We start from the raw sequence: 19,262 nt of genomic DNA, 5'->3' as shown, positions 1-19,262 counted from the left end.
AGTTAAGTTTGAGAAGCATGCATAATTCAAGGCTCTATGAGAGGTATGGGAGGCTTTCCTGACAGCAGCTACGGAGAATGTGTGACAGGATCATTCTTCTGCATTGTTTTATAATAAAGGCTGAAAAGAGAGGACTGTTATTCTGTTTGCAGCACTATTCTAGTCAAAAATTTTACACAGATGAGCCCTAGCCCTGATCCCTAAACACTTGTACACATTTAACTTTATTGTTGTTAATTAATGTATTGTTATTTATTATCTGTATTACTAACGTGCCTAGCACTCCCAATCATGGAGCAGGACTGCATTGTGCTAGGTGCTGTACAAGCACAACACAAACTAGTTCTAATGACTTCACTGAGACTACTCAGAGTGCCCAACATTCAGCATGCGCATAAGCATTTGCAGAACCAAGTCCCCAGTTTGTGCACATTTGTTCCATCTCTTTGTTCTTTAGGAAGTTGAAGACATTTATTTAATTCATTTCTATTCTCCATTTAACATATGTATGTGCCTCCCATTATGCACATCAGTGGGGGAAGAGCCCCTTAAATCTCTCTCTCTCTCTCACACACACACACGTTTTATATAAAATTGAGAGAAATATTTCATTCCCAAGGATTATAAAGCACATGACAGATATATTACCTAAGCACCCACAGAGTAATCCTAATGACTTTATCCACCACTACTAAACTGATGCAACCACCTCTAGGGCAAAACTTGGCAGCTGCTTAAGAACACAAAGAAGCAGTGTGTAGACTACACAACAGTATTAAAAATCAGGGAGCAAAGAATATTGCACTGAGTGTTTCTTGGGGAATTTAAATAAGCAGATAATTTATGATCAATTGGATATTAGTCAGCACTAATTTCTAGGTTGACACTAGAGATTATTATTTATTACGTGTATTACTACAGTGCTTAGAAGACCCAGTAAGGGACCAGGAATCCATTATGCTAGGAACTGTACAATGGGCAAAATACCAAAACCTCAAACTCCTCCTGCAGCACTTCAGCCCCCCCAACTAAGCTTTAAAGCTTCAAAAATTGAGCAGGGAATTGGTCAAGCAAGCAGCTAGGGGATTCTGCCCGTTGCCCTACTTGACAGCTAGTCCCTCCCAAGAAGCAACTGACTGACTGTACTGGTTTTGTATGCATGAGTGAGCAACATTGATAACTAGAGGTTGGCCCACAGGGAGGCTATGAGAGCTGCTGGTACTGCAGTTCTCCTTCAGTTCAGTGAGTAGGGGCCTCTGTTTCTGGAGCATGAGAACCAGGGTTCTAGTTCCAGCTGTCGGTGTGTGGTTCATATATTGTAACAGAGGATTTATTCCGCTGCTATACCTAGGGCCCTGCCAAATTCACAGTCATGAAAAATGTGTCACGGACCATGAAATCTAGTCTCTTGTATACTTTTACCCTATATTACATATTCAAACTAGGGTCCCGACCCAAAAGAGCTGGGCACCCGGCCAGCAGCCGCGCCTCTCCAGATACCCAGCTCTGAAGGCAGCGCAGAAGTAAGGGGGGCAATACCATGAGCCCTCTACTATACCCTTGCGACCCTCTTTTGGGTTGGGACTCCCAGTTTGAGAAACACCACTAAGTCTTAAGGTCTTTTACATCTTAATATTTTGCTGTTTTTAAATACGTATTCATGCTTTGTTACAACACCGTGAAATTTAAGATTTTAATATCTGAACCCATGAAATTCAAGATTTAAAAAATGCTATAACCATGAAATTTACAAAAATGGACCGTGAATTTGATAAGGCCCTAGCTATACCCTACCTCAAAGGTGTCAGGACCTGGGGCTTCAAGGTCATAGCCCTGTCTCCCACCAAACTTCTCAGGGAAAAAGGTCCCAGGATGGGATTGCCAGTTTTGTAGCAAAACCCAATGTTTAATAAGCTTCACATGAAGATTATGGATCTGTGGAAATATCAACTTTGTCTGAACCACGGGAACTGAACTGGTTGTTCTAGAGAAAACTAAATCTATGTTAACTAAATCTACACTTGCCAAAATTGTCATGAAATCTTAAATGGCCATGGATGCTCAGGACCTTGGCTTTATGGCTCATCTAAGGGTATATCTACACTTAAAATGCTGCAGCTGTGCCACTGTAGCACTTCTGGCCATCTACACTACCACTTACGTCGGCAAAACCTGTCGCTCAGGGGTGTGAATATTCCAACCCCTGAGCGACATAAATTACGCCGGCATAAGCATTAGTGTGCACAGTGCTATGTCGGCCAGAGAGATTCTCCCACCAGCATAGCTACCGTCGCCTGTTGGGGTGGATTATGTCGACGGGAGAGCTCTCTCCTGTTGGCATAGAGCAGCTACATGAGAGGTCTTACAGTGGTGTAGCTGTATCAGTAAAGCTGTGTCACTGTAAGCTCTCTAATGTAGACATAGCCTCAGTGTAGACACTAACTACGTCAACAAGGAGGGGTTCTGTCGACCTATCACTGTCTACATTGGGGGATAGGTCAGTATAGCTACATCTCTCAGGGGTATGAAAAATCCACCCCTCCGAGAAACAAGTTCCTTGTGCAGACCAGGCCTTAAACTCAGTATCTTATAGTACCATAGTGTAGCATTTGTTGAGCACTGACAAAGGGGAGAATGACATACTGAAAAACCAAACACAACTTGCCCTGCAGCACCAGATGGAGGGAAGAGGGGGTTCTTTGGAGATTTCTCCTTTGTAGTGGCCAGGCTAACCCTGTCTACTTTCCGAGCCATGATCAGATCACAGCCTGAAGTGGTATGGCTTCAGGCAGAGTGTTTCCAGCATCATTTCAGTTCTCTGAATCACTTCGCTGAAGATCAAAAGAGTTTCAGCCTTCTAAGTTCATAAACTGGACCAAGGGCTTCGAACAGGAATTGGCTACAATCACCCAGCCTCACTGACTGGCAGGGTTAAGTTCTTTGTCTATGTTTGTTTTGTTCTTGTTTTTCTTGATCCCTGATGATTTCCGTTAGCAGCAAGGGCTTCTTAGCACAGATTTACTGTGACTTTTACCTACTCCCTAATAATAATGATGCTAACAACCAAGTTGAAATGTTACCCTTGTTTAGAGCTTTATACCAGAGCGATGTTAGGAAAAGATGACCTCTGTTTGTCAAGGCTTACATGAGCCAACGACTCATGAATGATTAAATAGTATATGTAAGTAAAGCAAGTATTTTGGAAGTTTCTTCCTTAAACATATTTTTCTTTTCTAAAGCTAACAGGGTAAGAAAGTGTTTCTTCCCTAGAAAATCTATCACACTGGATTTAAAGACCTCCAAATCTACCTTCTTCAGAGATTTGACAATATTCCTTTGATTTTTGCTTTGGTAGTGGTGTGAAGTGGCTACAGGCTGACTATGGCTATTTCTAGACTTTTTTTTTTAAGTGGATATATTGTTTGCACAACAATACTGAAAAAGAACATTTATAAAGACAATCTGGCACCTTTTATATGATTTCCTTAACAGACCTGCAGTCCAGTGTCCTGAAGCCCCAGAGCAGGTATAGCAGAATTTAAGTATCCTCACATCTGCTTAATTATTGTACCTCTACCCTCTTTGGAGGTATGGACTGAGAGGTCAGGAGACTGCATCTAGGGGTAGTTCATTCTGGCTATATCTACACTGCATACACCACAGCAGCTGGGCCACTGTAGCACAGTAATGCAAACATTTATTACAGAGACAGAATGGTTTTTTTTGTCTCTCTAGTTAATCCACACCTCCAAGAGGCAGTAGCTAGGTTGACAGCAGAATTCTTCCATTGACCTTGTGCTGTCTACATTAGGGCTTAAATCATCTTATCTTCCTCTCTCAGGTAGGCAGCCCCTTCATCAAGTTTTAAGCTAGACAGTTTTGTTTTTGTATGGTTTGTCCTTGTCCGGTACTGATATATAACTGGACATGGTTTTATCTTGTATCATCATGGACACACTGAAGATGCCATTTTGCAAAGCGCAGGCTCCACCCTTTCTACCATGACCTGCATGGCGCTCTCTTCAAAATGGCATCCTTATATGGTGTGACCCTGCACTCACCATGCATATGAGGTAACGCAGACTGGGGTAGGCTCATGCCATCCCGGAAGTTTGTGCAACTGAGATGATGTTCTGTATTCTAGACATACATCAGTGGGCATCCTACTCTCGGGGGCAGTGAAATTTTTCAGACCCCTAAATGACATAGCTTGGTTCACCTGTGTTTTAGGTGTAAACCAGGCCTAAGAGCTTTGTAACACCTGTTAGCAATCTTAGTGCAAACAAAGGCAACTGTTGTTGATACACTCTGAGCTGGTTGAGGTCAATCTTAGGGGTTGGGAGCCTACTGTTTCCCTCAGACAGCGAACAAGTTAAATCTACAATTTGCCTTGTCTACATTAGTATTTTAACAGATGTTAGTTAATATGTTAGCACCCTTTTTCCTAGTGAAGGCAAGGCCCCTAAGCGTGAATACAGATCATTAGTCTGCTGAGATCTCTATCAAGGTTATTGGTAAGTAACAATTCTAATTATTTTTTTTTAAATGTGGACATATAGGTCTCAGAATTAGACCAAGATCAAGCTCATTGTAAATAGGTACTAAAATGAGACAGCAGTAAAGTAACTTTTGGGCACCACGGATCTGGGCTAAACCTTAAACCTATGATGTGGCAAGATGAAAGTAAATTAATTGACAACAAATTGGGAGATTTAATTTAAATATAAACATCTGTATGTTAAAGTCATGTTCTGGCACTTTAATCCAGTATGTAATTTATGTATGTAATCTCTGTGTGTAACTTAATTAAATATTGTTTTATATTGGACATGCATTTTGATACTCCAGTTTGTGGGGTTCAAAAGAGATATTCTAGTCACGTAATCCTTTGACAGACAACTGTTTTACACCATCACACACACACACTTCACACACACAATAGTTTTAGGTTTTTTTAACAGTAGAATACACACTGGCTTTCTATGGGATGCATATTGCCATTTCATTTGCCTACATGGCTGCATTTTCATCCTTTTCTACCAATGCAAAAATAAATAAATAAATAAATAACACTCATGTGTGCACTCTCTCTCTCCTCTTCCTCCCCCACCCCCATGAGCTAACAAAGTAAATTGGTTTTAAAACAGTGGAAAACAATCCATTCTCTCCAGCTGTCAAGAACTGTTCTCCAAAGTCTCTTAGGAAATTAAGTAAAATAACTTCTCTGATGGAAAAGCATTAGGACTTTCCTCATAGAAAAAGAAAGCTCACACCTGAATATGCCTTGGATGAAAATGAAAGTCCATAGTACAGTATGTATATGACACCCTGCAAAACAGTTACCACACCAAGTCAAACTACCAGAATTCTACTGATTACATGACCGTGCCTAGTAATGCAGCAGGGAAGTCATCCACATATAAGGGCTAGAGGTGTATTCTGAGTACTTATCAGAAGCCAGTGCAATAATTCTTACCTGGAAAGTGCTGTTTGCAGCTGCTCGTTGATTTGTCAGCACACATACTGCTCTCTCCTCATGATTTATGATGTTCTAGCATTGAGACTTCTATTACTGTCCTCATTTATTGCCTGCAGCTGTCATTCTTACCAGCAATTCTACAGTTGGTTTGTAGGTGAAGTACCTAAGGTATTTAGAGCGTACACCTAGAGATGCAATTTTAATCAAACCGATTCACAAGCTGCATTTAGATGTTGGAACGATGCACGGATCATAGCAATTAAAGTGGACTTGACCGACAGAGATAAAGTCCTATCTCTCTCTCTCTCTCTCTCTCACACACACACACACACACACACACACACGGAATTAAATACCTCCAACAGTATTTGTATCTAGCAGCACTATGGATTTATGTGGATTTGTTAAATAAAGGTAAACATTTCTACAGCTCAGACTCTCAGAGCCCTTGACAGATATTTAAAAATGCAATATATATGTTACAAATCCAGCATTTTCACTTCACCCTCTCTCTTCTCCCGCCCTTGCCCAAAATGACCAAGCAAAAGGTAAACCAACAAAAAACAACCTCACTCACCATTTACTATTCCCTCACTATTCTTCCCCAGTTCAAACAGATGGACTTTCCAACATGTCCTAGAAGACAACAGATTCCGGCTATTTCAGACTAATGCGGGTGGGGCCTGAACTACATTATTTCCTCATATAGAGATCCTCCCATCTGAGAAAGCATTTTCTACACATCAAGAATTTGAGTTTCAAAAGGTACCAAGCCTCCACAGCTGCCACTTAATTCAGTGGGAGCTGCAGGTGTTTTGTACTTTTGAAAATTAGGCCCCCAGTTTCATAAATTGTTCATAAACTAATGTTTTAGAGACAAAAAAAAACAGGAGTACTTGTGGCACCTTAAAGACTAACAAATTTATTGTAGCATGAGCTTTCGTGAGCTAAAGCTCATGCTACAATAAATTTGTTAGTCTTTAAGGTGCCACAAGTACTCCTGTTTTTTTTGCGGATACAGACTAACACGGCTGCTACTCTGAAACCTGTTTTAGAGACAGTAAACTGAGGCAAAGTGTGAGATAGTGGACTCAAGCAATAATGAAAATCTCTGCTTTCATTTTAAAAGAGGGGAAAAGGACATTTCTAGCACTGATGGTTGTGGAGAAAAACTTGTAGGCATGAATCCTAAAGGAACAAAAACAAGAAGGCAAATAAAAGGAACCCCAAGTGAATTATTTACAACCTTATGATTTTCGGCAGCCTGGTTCATAATGGATGAATATTGGAGGTCATCAGTTCTGGATTCTTGACACCTAGTTGTCTGCTTTAATCACTAGACAACACCAGTACATTCACTCTTTCAAACACTATGCAAACGACACAACCTAAAACTACAACACTCAAGTAAAAAATGTTAATCATCAAGTTACAGAAGGAGGGTTCCTGATGGCTCCCATTTCTGTAGTCAAGCATTATTTAGATTTTAAAAGATGATAAAAAACACAAAAACCAAATTACAAATAACAAATGAAGGCTCTTGACCTACACCTCTAGAAGCAAAAAGAAAAACCAGGCTTTGGCTCATACCATCATATTAAGGTATGGTAAGACAGCTAGAGTGTAAAACCATGTGGTATTCAGATATTGGTCAGTCACATTTGTGTAATCCCATTATCACCCTTAGAAAAGTTTGGTCTGATCATATCAGTGCATATTTCAAGAAGTGTACAGAATTGAACCTATGGAATAATGGCCCCTAAGAAAACAATTAGTTTCTACTCAGTAGTCTGCTATCCAGGTTAAAAAACAAAATCAGCTTTTAAATAGTATGCTAAATAGAGAACCACATGCCATTCAAAGTTGTATGACGCTCAAACTATTTTTTCACCAAACCGACATTTACATCTGTATTAAACCCTTCACCCTCCAACTAACAACATTTAGGGGGAAAAAAATCGGTCTAAAATTAAACCTGCAGTTGTTTAGGGATAAAAGTAGCCAACTAAAAGCTAGCCTAGCTTTTAATCTTTATACTGTATTCTTTATGAATGAAATTTCTCTCACACACACTTTCACTCCCTTTTCCTCCATCTCTGTGTGTAACTGGAAGACACACACTCTAATTATATCCTTCTCTACAGATGCTACAACACACAAATATACAAGCACACACAAATTTAAAGGCTGCTTTCAGGCTGAGGCTGTCCCTGGGAGTTTTCAGCTCCGTGCAAACGTTTCCAATTAAATTAAGAATATCACAAATACTTAGCCTCTCCCCCACTCTCTCTTAAGTACAGTGGGAGCCACAACTGAAAAGGGGAGTTTGTTCCAATTGCCTGCTAATCACCTGATGCTGTCCTGATCCATCGATGTGTCAGAAAGACACAGGTGGAGAACTCCAGCTGTTGAACTGATCTCTTGAAGTTCCTCACCCTAGTCACTCAAAAATAGCAATGAAAAACTAATAACATTTGGAGCATCCCTCAATCGTTAAATTTTCTTAACACTGGGGCAGGAAGATTTAAGCATTATCAACATGGGGAAAAAAAAACACCTCAAAACATTTTCAAACCTCATTCACTTACAAGTACACTTCTACCCCAATATAACACGGTCATGGGGAGCCAAAAATCCCTACCGCGTTATAGGTGAAACGCTGTTATATCGGGGTAGCAGTGGCAGGGCTGCAGCGGTGATGTAAAGAGCCCGGGGCTACAGCTACGGCTACAGTCCGCAGCAGCCGGAGCCTCGGACCCTTTAAAGCGCCGCCGGAGCCCGCTTCTACCGCGTTATATGCGAACCCGTGTTATATCGGGTCGCATTATAGCGGAGTAGAGGTGTATTGTTTAAGCCACATTTGTTTTCAAGACATAAATGACAAATCTGATCTTACTTCCTGGCATGAAACCTTTAGGGCACAAGCCTGTAAACACTTAAGCACATATCTTTACTAATGCAAGTATCTAGGTGTACTGTACGTGAAACTTAAGTTACTCATCTGCATGTGTGGGCAAGGCCAGGCCAATATACATTAATTGTAAGGGTTGAGACCCAGATTTTTAAAAGTATGTAGGCGCTGCTGTGCTCAGTGTCCCGACTCTACATGATATAGGAGCTAAATCTCATTTCAAAAGGGATTTAGGCACTTGGGGGGGGTCTAAATTCCATCAACATTTAGGCTCCTAAATCAGGTAAGCATTGCAATGTTCAGCACAGCAACACCTTAATGCCTTAAGAATTCTGGACCTTAGACCCCTTAGGTTTTAAAGTAAATGGAAAAGAGTATGGTGGTTATATCAGGGTGTGTGTTTGTATCTCAAACTAAAAATATTACACATTCACAAAACAAGCCACGTCTAGCTTCAAACACAGCAGTTGCCAGAGAACACCAGCCTTTTCAGTGTTGTTTATTAGGGTTTTGTATTTATTGCTTGGCTTCTTTGTTCAATCTTTTAAACGGGACTGGCATACGTATAGCTCATCTTTAGCCTCCTTTGAAAATGTTTCCAAATCCACATTGGAAGTGAGGAAAGAAACTTGGCTTCCAAATTCTTTGCTTCCTCCATAAAAACATTTCAGATCACTCTCCTGCCTTACCAATTTCTGCCACAAAATAAAGTGAGAATTCACAAGAGCCTGAGGGGAATAAACAGAAAAATATAAAGTATTTTAAAATATATTTAATGTGCCAGGAGATACAAACTATGTTTCATCATTTTGTGACTTAATACACTGGGAAATTGCTAGGACAAGATGCTGGCAAAACTACAAATATTTTTATTTCCATTTCTCTATATTGAGAAAGAGAGTTTCAGACAACGGGGAGCTAAAAATGACATGCCAGGCAACTGTTTTTCTTTGTTTAAACCAAGTTCAGTGAGGTACAAAGTACTAAACTATACAGCAGTGTCAGAAATACTTGAAATTCTTCTGCAAAGAAGTATCAGAAATTTTCATAGCGCTTTCATGACAGGACTATTCCCAGAATAGGAACTGGACACAAGAATTTTTCAAACAGTTATAACAAAGTTTATTAAAGGAGAAAATAATTTTCATATTATTTCAGGTCATGTCACATCATAATAAAGTCAATAAGGATTGGAGTGGGCAAATTACTTGGAACCTATCAGGGTGTTTTCACTTTCTGCATTTAAGTGTGAAAGGAATCTAGTGAAACAATTACATGAAGCCATGATCAAAACCCTATTGTTAAGCATCTCGCTTCACCTTAGTAATGAACTGTTGTAAATGGAACAAAATTAGTATATATTCATGTGATTTTCCCCCCTCTTTACTTCAGTGATAAATACATTCACCTAGGGTTGCCAAGCGTCCAGCTTTCAACCGGAATACCCGGTCAAAAAGGGGCCCTGGTGGCTCCAGTCAGCACTGCCAACTGGGCCATTAAAAGTCCGGTCAGCGGTGCAGCAGGGGCCCAGGGCTAAGGCAGGCTCCCTGCCTGCCCTAGCTCCCCACAGCTCCCAGGAGCAGCCGCCAGGTCCCTGCAGCCCCTAGATGCATGAACGGCCAAGGAGGTTCCGCGCGCTGCCCCTGCCCCAAGGGCCAGCTCCGCAGCTCCCACTGCTCAGCAACTGTGACCAATAAGAGCAGCACATGTGTCCAGGGTCTGCAGGGACCTGGTGGCTACTTCCTGGGAGCCGTGGTAAATGCTGCCAGGACCCTGTACCCTCTCCCGCTCCCCAACCCCCGCCCCAGCCCTCTCCTGCACCCCTTATTTCTGGCCCCCGCCAGAGCCCCCCCCCCCAGCTCCCTGAGCCAGCCCAGTGAAAGTGAGTGAGGGTGGAGGAGAGCGGGGGGATGTAGTGAATGGCCTCGGAGAAGGTGCAGGGGTGGGGCCTCAGGGAAGGAGTGGGGCATGGGGTGGGGCAGGGGTGTTCTGTTTTGTGCGATTAGAAAGTTGGCAACCCTACATTCACCTGTGTTTCTAACAGCATTGAGCAGAGCCAGGCAGGGTACTTACTACCAGATACAGCGCAAGCTTGTGGGACAGTTGTAGTACATGAATCAGTGTTGTTATTGTATCTAACAGGTCTAAGATCAGTTAAAATCGGCAAGGACCCTGTATGGCCTAAGGTAGCACTGAACCCAGATATCCAAAGATTAAAGATAATGTATTAACACACTGCACCAGTCAACTTACATTCTAGCCCAATCCATGGAAATATGTCAAATCTTCAATACAGATGCTTAATGTCTCTGTGTTTTAGTTAAGGGAACTACAATAGTAAAACCCAAACTGAGTATATTAAATATTTTGTTGCAGAGCTCTTCTTATTTCTGAGCACATAAGGTATTTTCTGGCAAGGCAGGCTGACAGAGAAGTGGAGGGGGAAAGTTGTAAGAGCCAGTGGATCTGTACATATTTTGGCAGATTTACTTTGTAAGTTGATCTGGATAAACATTTAAGACATATTATTTACTGTCGTTGCATCTGCCCTTAAATGGCAACTGTAAGAGCATGGATAAATGGACTAAGATGTCATCTATCCACACTACAGTTCCTATGGAGCAGTTTACTTTCAGACCCTCTGATTTTAATCTATGTCAATTATATTACCAAATCAGTGCCACTCCCACTTATTTAAATCAATGCCAGATAAGGTCCTAGTTTTTTAGCTTCCTAAATAAATGCTTCTGAGCAAATTTTTCTCCATCTTCTACAGCAAAACAAATTTATCATAATAAAACTGTGATATACGAGGACCTGATCCTGGAAGTCTACCTTTTGCATGCACAATTTCCTTTAAAGTGAATCGGAATCCTGCATAGAGAACTTCCAGGTCGATGAAACCAAAAGATCCAGAGTAAAAAGCACAAAACATACATAATGCAAAAGTACATACACAATACTATGCGCATGCACACAGGGAATATATGATGTTGTGTGGTCCGACTTACAGATTTTATCAGCAGGTGGTTAAGATGTCCTCATTATTATCAAATGGCTTTGCCACTGGTCAGTTATGTAGGACAGGTCAATTCAAACCAGTGCCAGTAAAAGCTATACACCACACCACCGTGTATTCTGCATATGCCACAGACTTAACAGAAAAATATTTATTAATGTTTCAGGGAGTTTCAAAAGAAAGTTACTAGAATTACTATTATACCCCTCTGCCTGTCAAGCCAGTGGTCTCAGTTAAAAGAGGCCTGATTTTCTGAAATACCGAGCGCCCACATCTATTTTAATCAACTCTAAGCTCTCTGGGGCAAGGACTGTCTTTTACTATGTGTTTGTAGTGTGGCTATCATGACACAGTCCCAATCCCCAATTTCTACTTTAATACAAACCACAAATAATAATACTAAAAATAAGTGCCCATCACCTCTGAAAATGAAACCCTGTAAGTCCTAGCACACAGACTTGACAGGGAAATTACAATTCAGTCACCGGCACAGGATTTTTAAAAATATTGGACTTGTGTCTGCCTCATGCTACTTTATGAAGTATAAACAAAGTCTGAATGGGTTTTATTTTGCTTGCACTTATAACTTAGATGCTAGGTTCCCTGTCAGCTGCAACGCCGAGCAGCAAGCTATTTAGGGCCGCGCAGGTCCCCCAGCGTAGCCTCTCTGGAGCTGCCGGGGGGGGGGGGGGAGGAGCCCCTCCCCCGGCCTGGCCCAGGCCCACCGGAACTGCCGCGGCCTGGGAGAGGAGCTCTTCCCCCAGCCCAGCCCAGCCAAGCCAGAGCTGCTGTGGTGGGAAGAGGCACCCCTCCCTCCCCAGCCCAGGTGCTGCTGGGGGGAGTCCTCTCTTCCCACCATAGCCCCGGAGCAGCCTGCGCCCCAAACCCCTCATCCCCAGTCCCACCCCAGAGCCTGCACCCCAGCTGAAGCCCTCACCCCCCGCACCCCAACCTTCTGCCCCAGCCCTGAGCCCCTCATCCCTGGCCCCACCCTGGAGCCCGCACCCCCCAGCTGGAGCCCTCACCCCTCTCCACACCCCAACTCTCTGCCCCAGCCCTAAGCCCCTTCGCACACTCTGAACCCCTCGACCCCACCCCATGAATTTTGTTATGTGCACCAATACAGAGGTGTTTTTTTCACATATCACCTCCATATTCGTGCACATAACACAATTCACTCCGTACATGGGTGGGAAAAATTAGAGGGAACACTGCTTAGAAGTATCAGATATGCGAGGTCTGGTTTTGCTAGAAGACTTCTTGTAGGCCTTGGATGACTGAAGTGAGCTCTTACACCATAAGTGAAAGATGTGGGTGTGAGATAGATAACAAAGATGTCCTTTCTCCCAACTGTTCATTGCACATTAGAGCTTTGTGTGTGTTAACAAAAAACAAAAGTTTCAAAAAGTCTGACCAAATATTTCTTCCCCATTCAGTCTCTTGATTTGCAACATTCCTTAAACAGGTCATTTGAAGAACTACCATCAGCAGGTTTAAAAGCTTGTCAGATCAGAGGGCTATTGGGGAGGAGCAGCAGAAAAGATGAATTGGTGAGGAGTGCACAAAGATGCAGATGTTGTTATGGTGGAGCAGCAGGGAGTCCACAGTTAAGTTGCCTTAGAGTTTTCAGTAACTGTATACTCTGTCTGCACACCGTGTTCACAAACAAGGAACTACTTCTCAGTGCCTCAGTTTCTTTATCTATAAAATGGAGATAATACCTACATAACAGTGCCATCATGAGCTGTACTTAAAGTTTATAAAGTACTTTAATAAGGTTGTATTGAAGAGAGATAATAATCATACAAGAATTGTCTGGAGAAAGTTCACTAAACCAGGTTCCTTTTAGAAGGAGCATTCCAATCTTAGATTCAAAATGTTAAATCAAATGTAAAGTGCAGCAGAACAAAAAGAGGAAGCTTTCTTTGAAAATGCTTGGGGGAGGCATAGGGTTGCTGCAAGGGCAGCCAGCGTAAGCTGTGCACCTGTTGTAAACAAGTTAACTTCTGTGATCCTATTGTTGGGAAAGAGTTATAAGAGCATTAAACAAACATAGAAATTGTAGGAAGGACACAAAGAAATGAGGGAGACCTTATGACAGTCACATCATTCTTCTTTCCCTCTGCAAACCGCAGCAGAAGAAAACCTCTCTCTCTCTCTCTCATTTATAAATTGTTCTATTAAGAATTTAATGCCACTGAGGAGTCTCAAAATTATTTTTAATGCTTTTTTTCCCCCTTGGGAAGAGGAAAAGGCAGCCAGATGGGATTTCTGTTGACCTATGAACACTTTCCCGCTTTTAACAGTGATGGCTCTTTACTGTCACACACTTCTTACCCTGGTAGCCAGCATTCTCATACTATCTCTTAACCAGAAACACACTCTAGGCAAATTTTCCTTATAGATAAGCATTTCAATTTCTGGTCACTAAGGCAGCCAAAATCTTATGAGCAACTACAATCCCATGGAATCCTTAAGGTTTGTGTTGAGGCCATGCTGTGTGTGACACTTAATTGAAAACATTACAGCTCCTGAAAAAAGAGCCTGTTCCAGACTATAAAGGCTTTGTTTTGCTTTAACGTTATTAAATTTGGAGGCAGAAAGGGGAGCTCTTAAAAACCTCACTGTGAGAAAGGAATCCTCTCATTAAACCCAACTTAAGTCACTGCCCAAAAGCTTCCTTAACACACAGTTAAGGTTGCCTGACAGTGCCTCATTCCTTTCCAAAACGCTGAGTGCACCTATACCGAAACCTCAGGAAACCAGGAAATACATAGTCAAAGTACACACCAATCCCTCCCCACAACCTGTTCTGCCCCCTGGAGCTGGCAAGAGCCATTGGTGATAAAGTGTAAGTATGTTTCAGCCAGGGCTGCCCTATAATAGGAAGCCACTAGGAATAACTAAATGAATGTGCTATTTTAAGTGGTTGGTTGTGTCCAACAGAACTGTATTCTCTCATTTGTCTGCATGCTGTGCCAACAGCTCTTCAGTGTGTTATTTACAGCTATACTGACTGGTGCAGGGATCCTTGCTGTAGATTGCCACAGCTCACACTGTGATATGAGGAGAGGTGCATCTGCACCCAAATGTATCCGGGGCCCCTCCTTTCTGTGTTGGGTTGTGTGGGCAGAAGAGCACAATGGTCTGTTGTTGCCATAGGGATTTGTAGCAAGCTGCAAGCATACATGACAATACACTACAGGAAAAAGGTAAGTTCGGGTGATGTTCCAGAGGGAATCCTTAGGACAAAGGTCAAAGGGAGGTAACATCTGCCAACTCTGAGGTGGTTTGTGCTGAACAGGTGAAATGCTTTGGTATAGGCCCGGCACAGCCAGTTTGTGTTCACTAAACCCACCCTAAATATAATTTTTGCCTTAATGGGGACACAGCCTGACATTTTCTACTGCTGTACTTAGCTACCACCCCTGGAGTGTTCCATATCATCTGGAAGGACAGAGTGCTGCAATATTATCTGTTGGGGTGGGCTGGGGTATCATTCAAAAGAGGGCAGAGTTAAGAGTGCAGGGCACAACTGGCAGTACTTTAACTCTGTAGTGCCTATTTTTCATAGATTAAAGTATAGGTGCATTTGACTTCCTGATGGCGTAAGAGGCACTCCAGTCAACCTCAACCCTGCATTAACCATTTCTGGGCAGTGAATTTCCCTTGTTTTCTGAGGAAATGGTAGTACTGAGGGGGCCATGATGGGGGGGGGGGGCTGAAGGAGATCACCTGGGGAACACCTTATTGCTATTCAAACACTTTGTATCTGTAACATCCTGGAACCAGCATGGCTCCAAGAACACTGCATACCTCACTGCCATTCACCTACCTGCTCTGCACTCTTCCTGGCTCCTTCATGCCTCCTGCTATAGCAGGAGGGGCAATAAGGGTGCCAAACTGAGATCAACTGCAAGTGGGTGATACCAGACTGGGGAGGATCAAAGACATCATTTGAGCTTCAAATATGTGGGCGGGGGAGGGGGAGACATTAAGAACTGTAAAATTTTGAATCATGTGATTTTTAGGAGGCAGGGTGGGGATTGTATTTCAGGAACACCTTGATCAAAAGATCTCAGATTTGAACCATTAACCCGCCCTGGATTCTTATGAGGCACACAATTTTCAAGACAATCCAAGTAAGGCTGTGGATTTCAAAGCACTTAGAAAAATCAGCTGTTAAACAGTAAACTAGTCTCAACCTTAACTATAGTAGCGCTATCACTCAGTCATGACCTATTAACAGAGGAAGACAGAAAGCTCAGTCTGACTTTGGGAAGGGTGGGTGTTTAAACAAGGAAAAGAGAAGAGATGCTTACACTTTAAAAACTGCTGGCTAAGGCACAGAAGGTGTACGTTTCAGAGCAGGCTGAAAAGCTCTTCTGTTCTCAGAGGGTAACAGGAGCACAGCCAGAGACAAGCAGATATTTATCAGAAGAATTGTTTTTTCCTACTAAATGACCAATTGAAGCCCTTGCCATTCTGTCGTATATCTGTGTCACTGTAGCCCCAATAAATAAACCGCTCTGATTAGTTATGAGACTATCTGGAAACCCCTAGGAGACTGATAACACTGGCTTTGTCAGCCAGTCAATCATCATGCTCTGCAGTCTCACAGACATACAAACAAATAAACCCCAAACTTGCTCACAGCTGAGCTGTGCTTCTCCATTTATTTCACTCCCTCCAAGTCCCCTCTGCCAACAAGTGTGTTAATCTGTTAAGCAAAAGGTCCTTACAAAACAAGAGCAGATACTATTTCACCAGGTACAGAAAACTGTAACAAGATCAGGGCACAGTTTATCTACACTGTATGCATTTGTGTATTAAGCAGATCGACCCGTTAGTATCCTTCAATTAATACCATCCTGGCCCAGATTGACTTATGCTTGTGAAATAACTCACCAGGAGACTGTTTACACACACAGCTCCTTACCCTCTCCCCCTCATTACCTCCTCCAGTGATTTCTTACACATGGTTTACAATAGCAGAGGCAAGAAACAGTTTCAAGAGGCCAGACACAGTGATTAGAAAATTACCATGTTGATTTCATATCACACTGTATGGAAGGTATATAATGTCTGTTGGCTTCATTCTGATGCTAATTTCCAGTAGATACATTTATTAATATCTAGTTTGGAATTGCTCCCAGTTCCTACCTTACTTTAAGCTTTCAGGAAGTAGCGGCTGCTGTGCAGAGTAGTAAGATAAAAACATGTGCCCTTCACAATCAACAAAAAACTGAGCAACTCGTTGAGTCTGCACACACAATATTAATGGAAGCTGGGGCCAGCCAAAGGTAGTTCTACCTCGCCAGGGCCTTAGCCCAGTAAAGAAGGCTCAGAGCAACCAAGAATGCCTCCAAGCTTGCATTCAATACAGTACTGAGAAACTGAAATATCGTTCTATTGCAAAGGAGATAGTAACGGTACTGCCAGCAGGGCAGGGAGCCACCGAATACTTTATGAGTGGTGTATATAAAAAAAAAAAAAAGAGAGAGAGAGAGAGAGAGAGACACACACACACACACACAATTCAAGGCTGCATAGATCTGGAGAAGGATGTCTTAGTATTATGACATCTGTTTTATAAATCGACTCTCCACCATCCGCTGACATATAAACATTTAGTCAGGAGAAAATCAAATAGCAAGCTCCTTACGCAGACAAACAGTGAACAGTAGGGGCAATCCAAATCCACAGATTTATGGTACTTCCACAGATTTCTGTAGTGCCATGAATAGTAAAGGGATTTTATATTAAAAAAAAAAATCCTACCTAGACTGAACCCATAGGCTACGCATTTTACTTTATGAAGCAATTCACTGCAGCTTTGTAGAGTCAAAGAGACACAGTGTCAACAGAAGGATAAATTTCCCATATTCATTTTAATGAAGTGTTAACTTGATAGTTTAGATGTGACCACTTGAATGCTAACTTATTAAATAACTAAACAAAATACAAAACACCCAGCCTGAATTACTGAACTATCATTACAAAGGGCGTGTGGGTCTATTTTGTTTTTAGCCCTTTAGAGACACCTTTAAAAAGTACACGATCATCTCCTCACCCCAGAAACAATTGGATCCAGCTGTTCCAGAATTGAATGATAGGAATATAAGCTACTGCTTTTACCCCCATATGCAGGTTTGAAAGGTATAATTATCTCAACTGATGCGAACATAAGACAGCTTGAATCAAATGAATATTTCTGAGTTACACAGAGGGGTATGTTCCTTGCAGATCTGGGTTGTTCCCACTGATTAAAGTTAATTTCTATTACCAGGAGCTGGATAATTTAGCTAGGCAGACTAAGGACCTACAAAAGATAGTTTTCTCTCTCTCACTAGAAAAGTACTGTCTACATTATTTTTCATCCTTCTCTCCTTGGGAGAAAGTTGTACCACTGTGCTCATATAATCAGAGCCCAACATTTGCAAGTAGTAAAAACCACTCAGTTTTCAATGCATCTCAACCTATTAGAAACAAAAGCATCACATGACAAAGCCTAAGACCATCTCTACTCTCATAATACACTACTGCCTCCAACAGTCAAACTAGGATGATCCATTACACCTCCTCGCCTGGACATTTCTCTTGCAACCTATAGCCCTTTTTAAAACCTCCTAAAATTAACCAACCTAAATGCAGATTGTTCTATAAAATCCTATGTAAACAAATAAAATGAAAATTACTACATAAGAAGTTTTTGCTTTGGGAGAAGAAAGAGAAGAATAAAATCATTATGACAAAGTAACACTTGACTTTGCAAACCTTTTGTTTTAAATTAAAGAGACACCAATTTGAAGAATAAATTCTAGCTCCACTGACACTGCCGAGCCTTATGTCAGCAGGGAAGTTTAGATCTACACAAAGTTCAGTGAAATAAACGCTCCTACCATATTGAACTACTGGATATACCCCATGCATATTTGCTTTGTACTACATCTTGATGAAATATGCTTCTCTTTAAAAAACAAACCAACATCTTAAATGGATAAAGAAATCTTGTCAGCACAGTAGCTGCTGAGTGCAATCATAAACCAATTCTCAACTCCGCAGCAATATTCTCTCCATGTTTTTACACTAATACTGTATAGGATTTCAAAGGAATTGGTATAACTAGGAGGAACAAATTAGTCAGTTTCATAGTGGTCAGATTCGCTACCACAGGCACCAACTGCAGTCCTAGATATGTATAAGAAACAGATTTTACAGGTAGAACAATAACTAGATTACTCTCTGCACTGTTTGATTCCCCAAGTTGTTATGACATAGTGACTAAAAACTAGTAGATCCTGAGTCACCCTTATGTTCACTCCTCAAGTCACACTGTACTCTGTATAACTTGCAAATGCAGGGCCCCTGTTGCCTCCAAATGCTAGGGCACATGTTAGCAAGACAGAAGGCAAAACAAAAAACAAAATTAACAAACTTGTAAGTTTTTCCAGTTTACAGTGAGAAACCAAGCTTTCCTGGCAGATACCACACATGTCAAGTTGCTAGGGACCAGCTAACTTTGGATCAACAGTAGTTTCACTGATGTAACTACCACCCATGAGTTTTGTTGTGGACACAAAACCTTTGGAACCTATAAAAGTGGAAGAGATATGGGGTAAAGGGCAGGCAACTCCCAAGAAAAGTTATGAATGGAAACATATGGTACCTAGAATTCCATCACTTCAACTCCTTGTAAAATTTTCTGATTATTAAAAAAAATCCTTTAAGTAATGGGAAAAAATAACTATTATCTTTTGTGTGATACAATATTTTGGAAAACAAAGTTCTACATCACACTCATAGCCAGGTTTCATGATCTGAGACACTACAAAACATTCACTGTACAGATG

The 19,262-nt window shown here is 41.6% G+C and overlaps 1 protein-coding gene across 4 annotated transcripts in view; it reads right to left on the bottom strand.

The window, feature by feature from the left end:
• Positions 1 to 19,262, bottom strand: part of ZMIZ1 (zinc finger MIZ-type containing 1) — a 525,799-nt gene that overhangs the window by 466,477 nt on the left and 40,060 nt on the right. The window contains exon 1 of one of the 4 annotated variants that reach the window (XM_045023880.1): positions 16,573 to 16,676. The exons of the other annotated variants lie outside the window; for them this stretch is intronic. The gene's annotated coding sequence lies outside the window, so the exon portion shown is untranslated. Of the gene's footprint in view, positions 1 to 16,572; positions 16,677 to 19,262 lie in introns of those variants that run through there. 4 annotated transcript variants of the gene reach the window in all.

This window comes from Mauremys mutica, chromosome 7, assembly GCF_020497125.1.
Source record: "Mauremys mutica isolate MM-2020 ecotype Southern chromosome 7, ASM2049712v1, whole genome shotgun sequence".
NCBI classification, from domain to species: Eukaryota; Metazoa; Chordata; order Testudines; family Geoemydidae; genus Mauremys; species Mauremys mutica.
The sequence above is the reverse complement of the archived record's forward strand: the minus strand, read 5'-3'. Positions and strand labels throughout refer to the sequence as shown.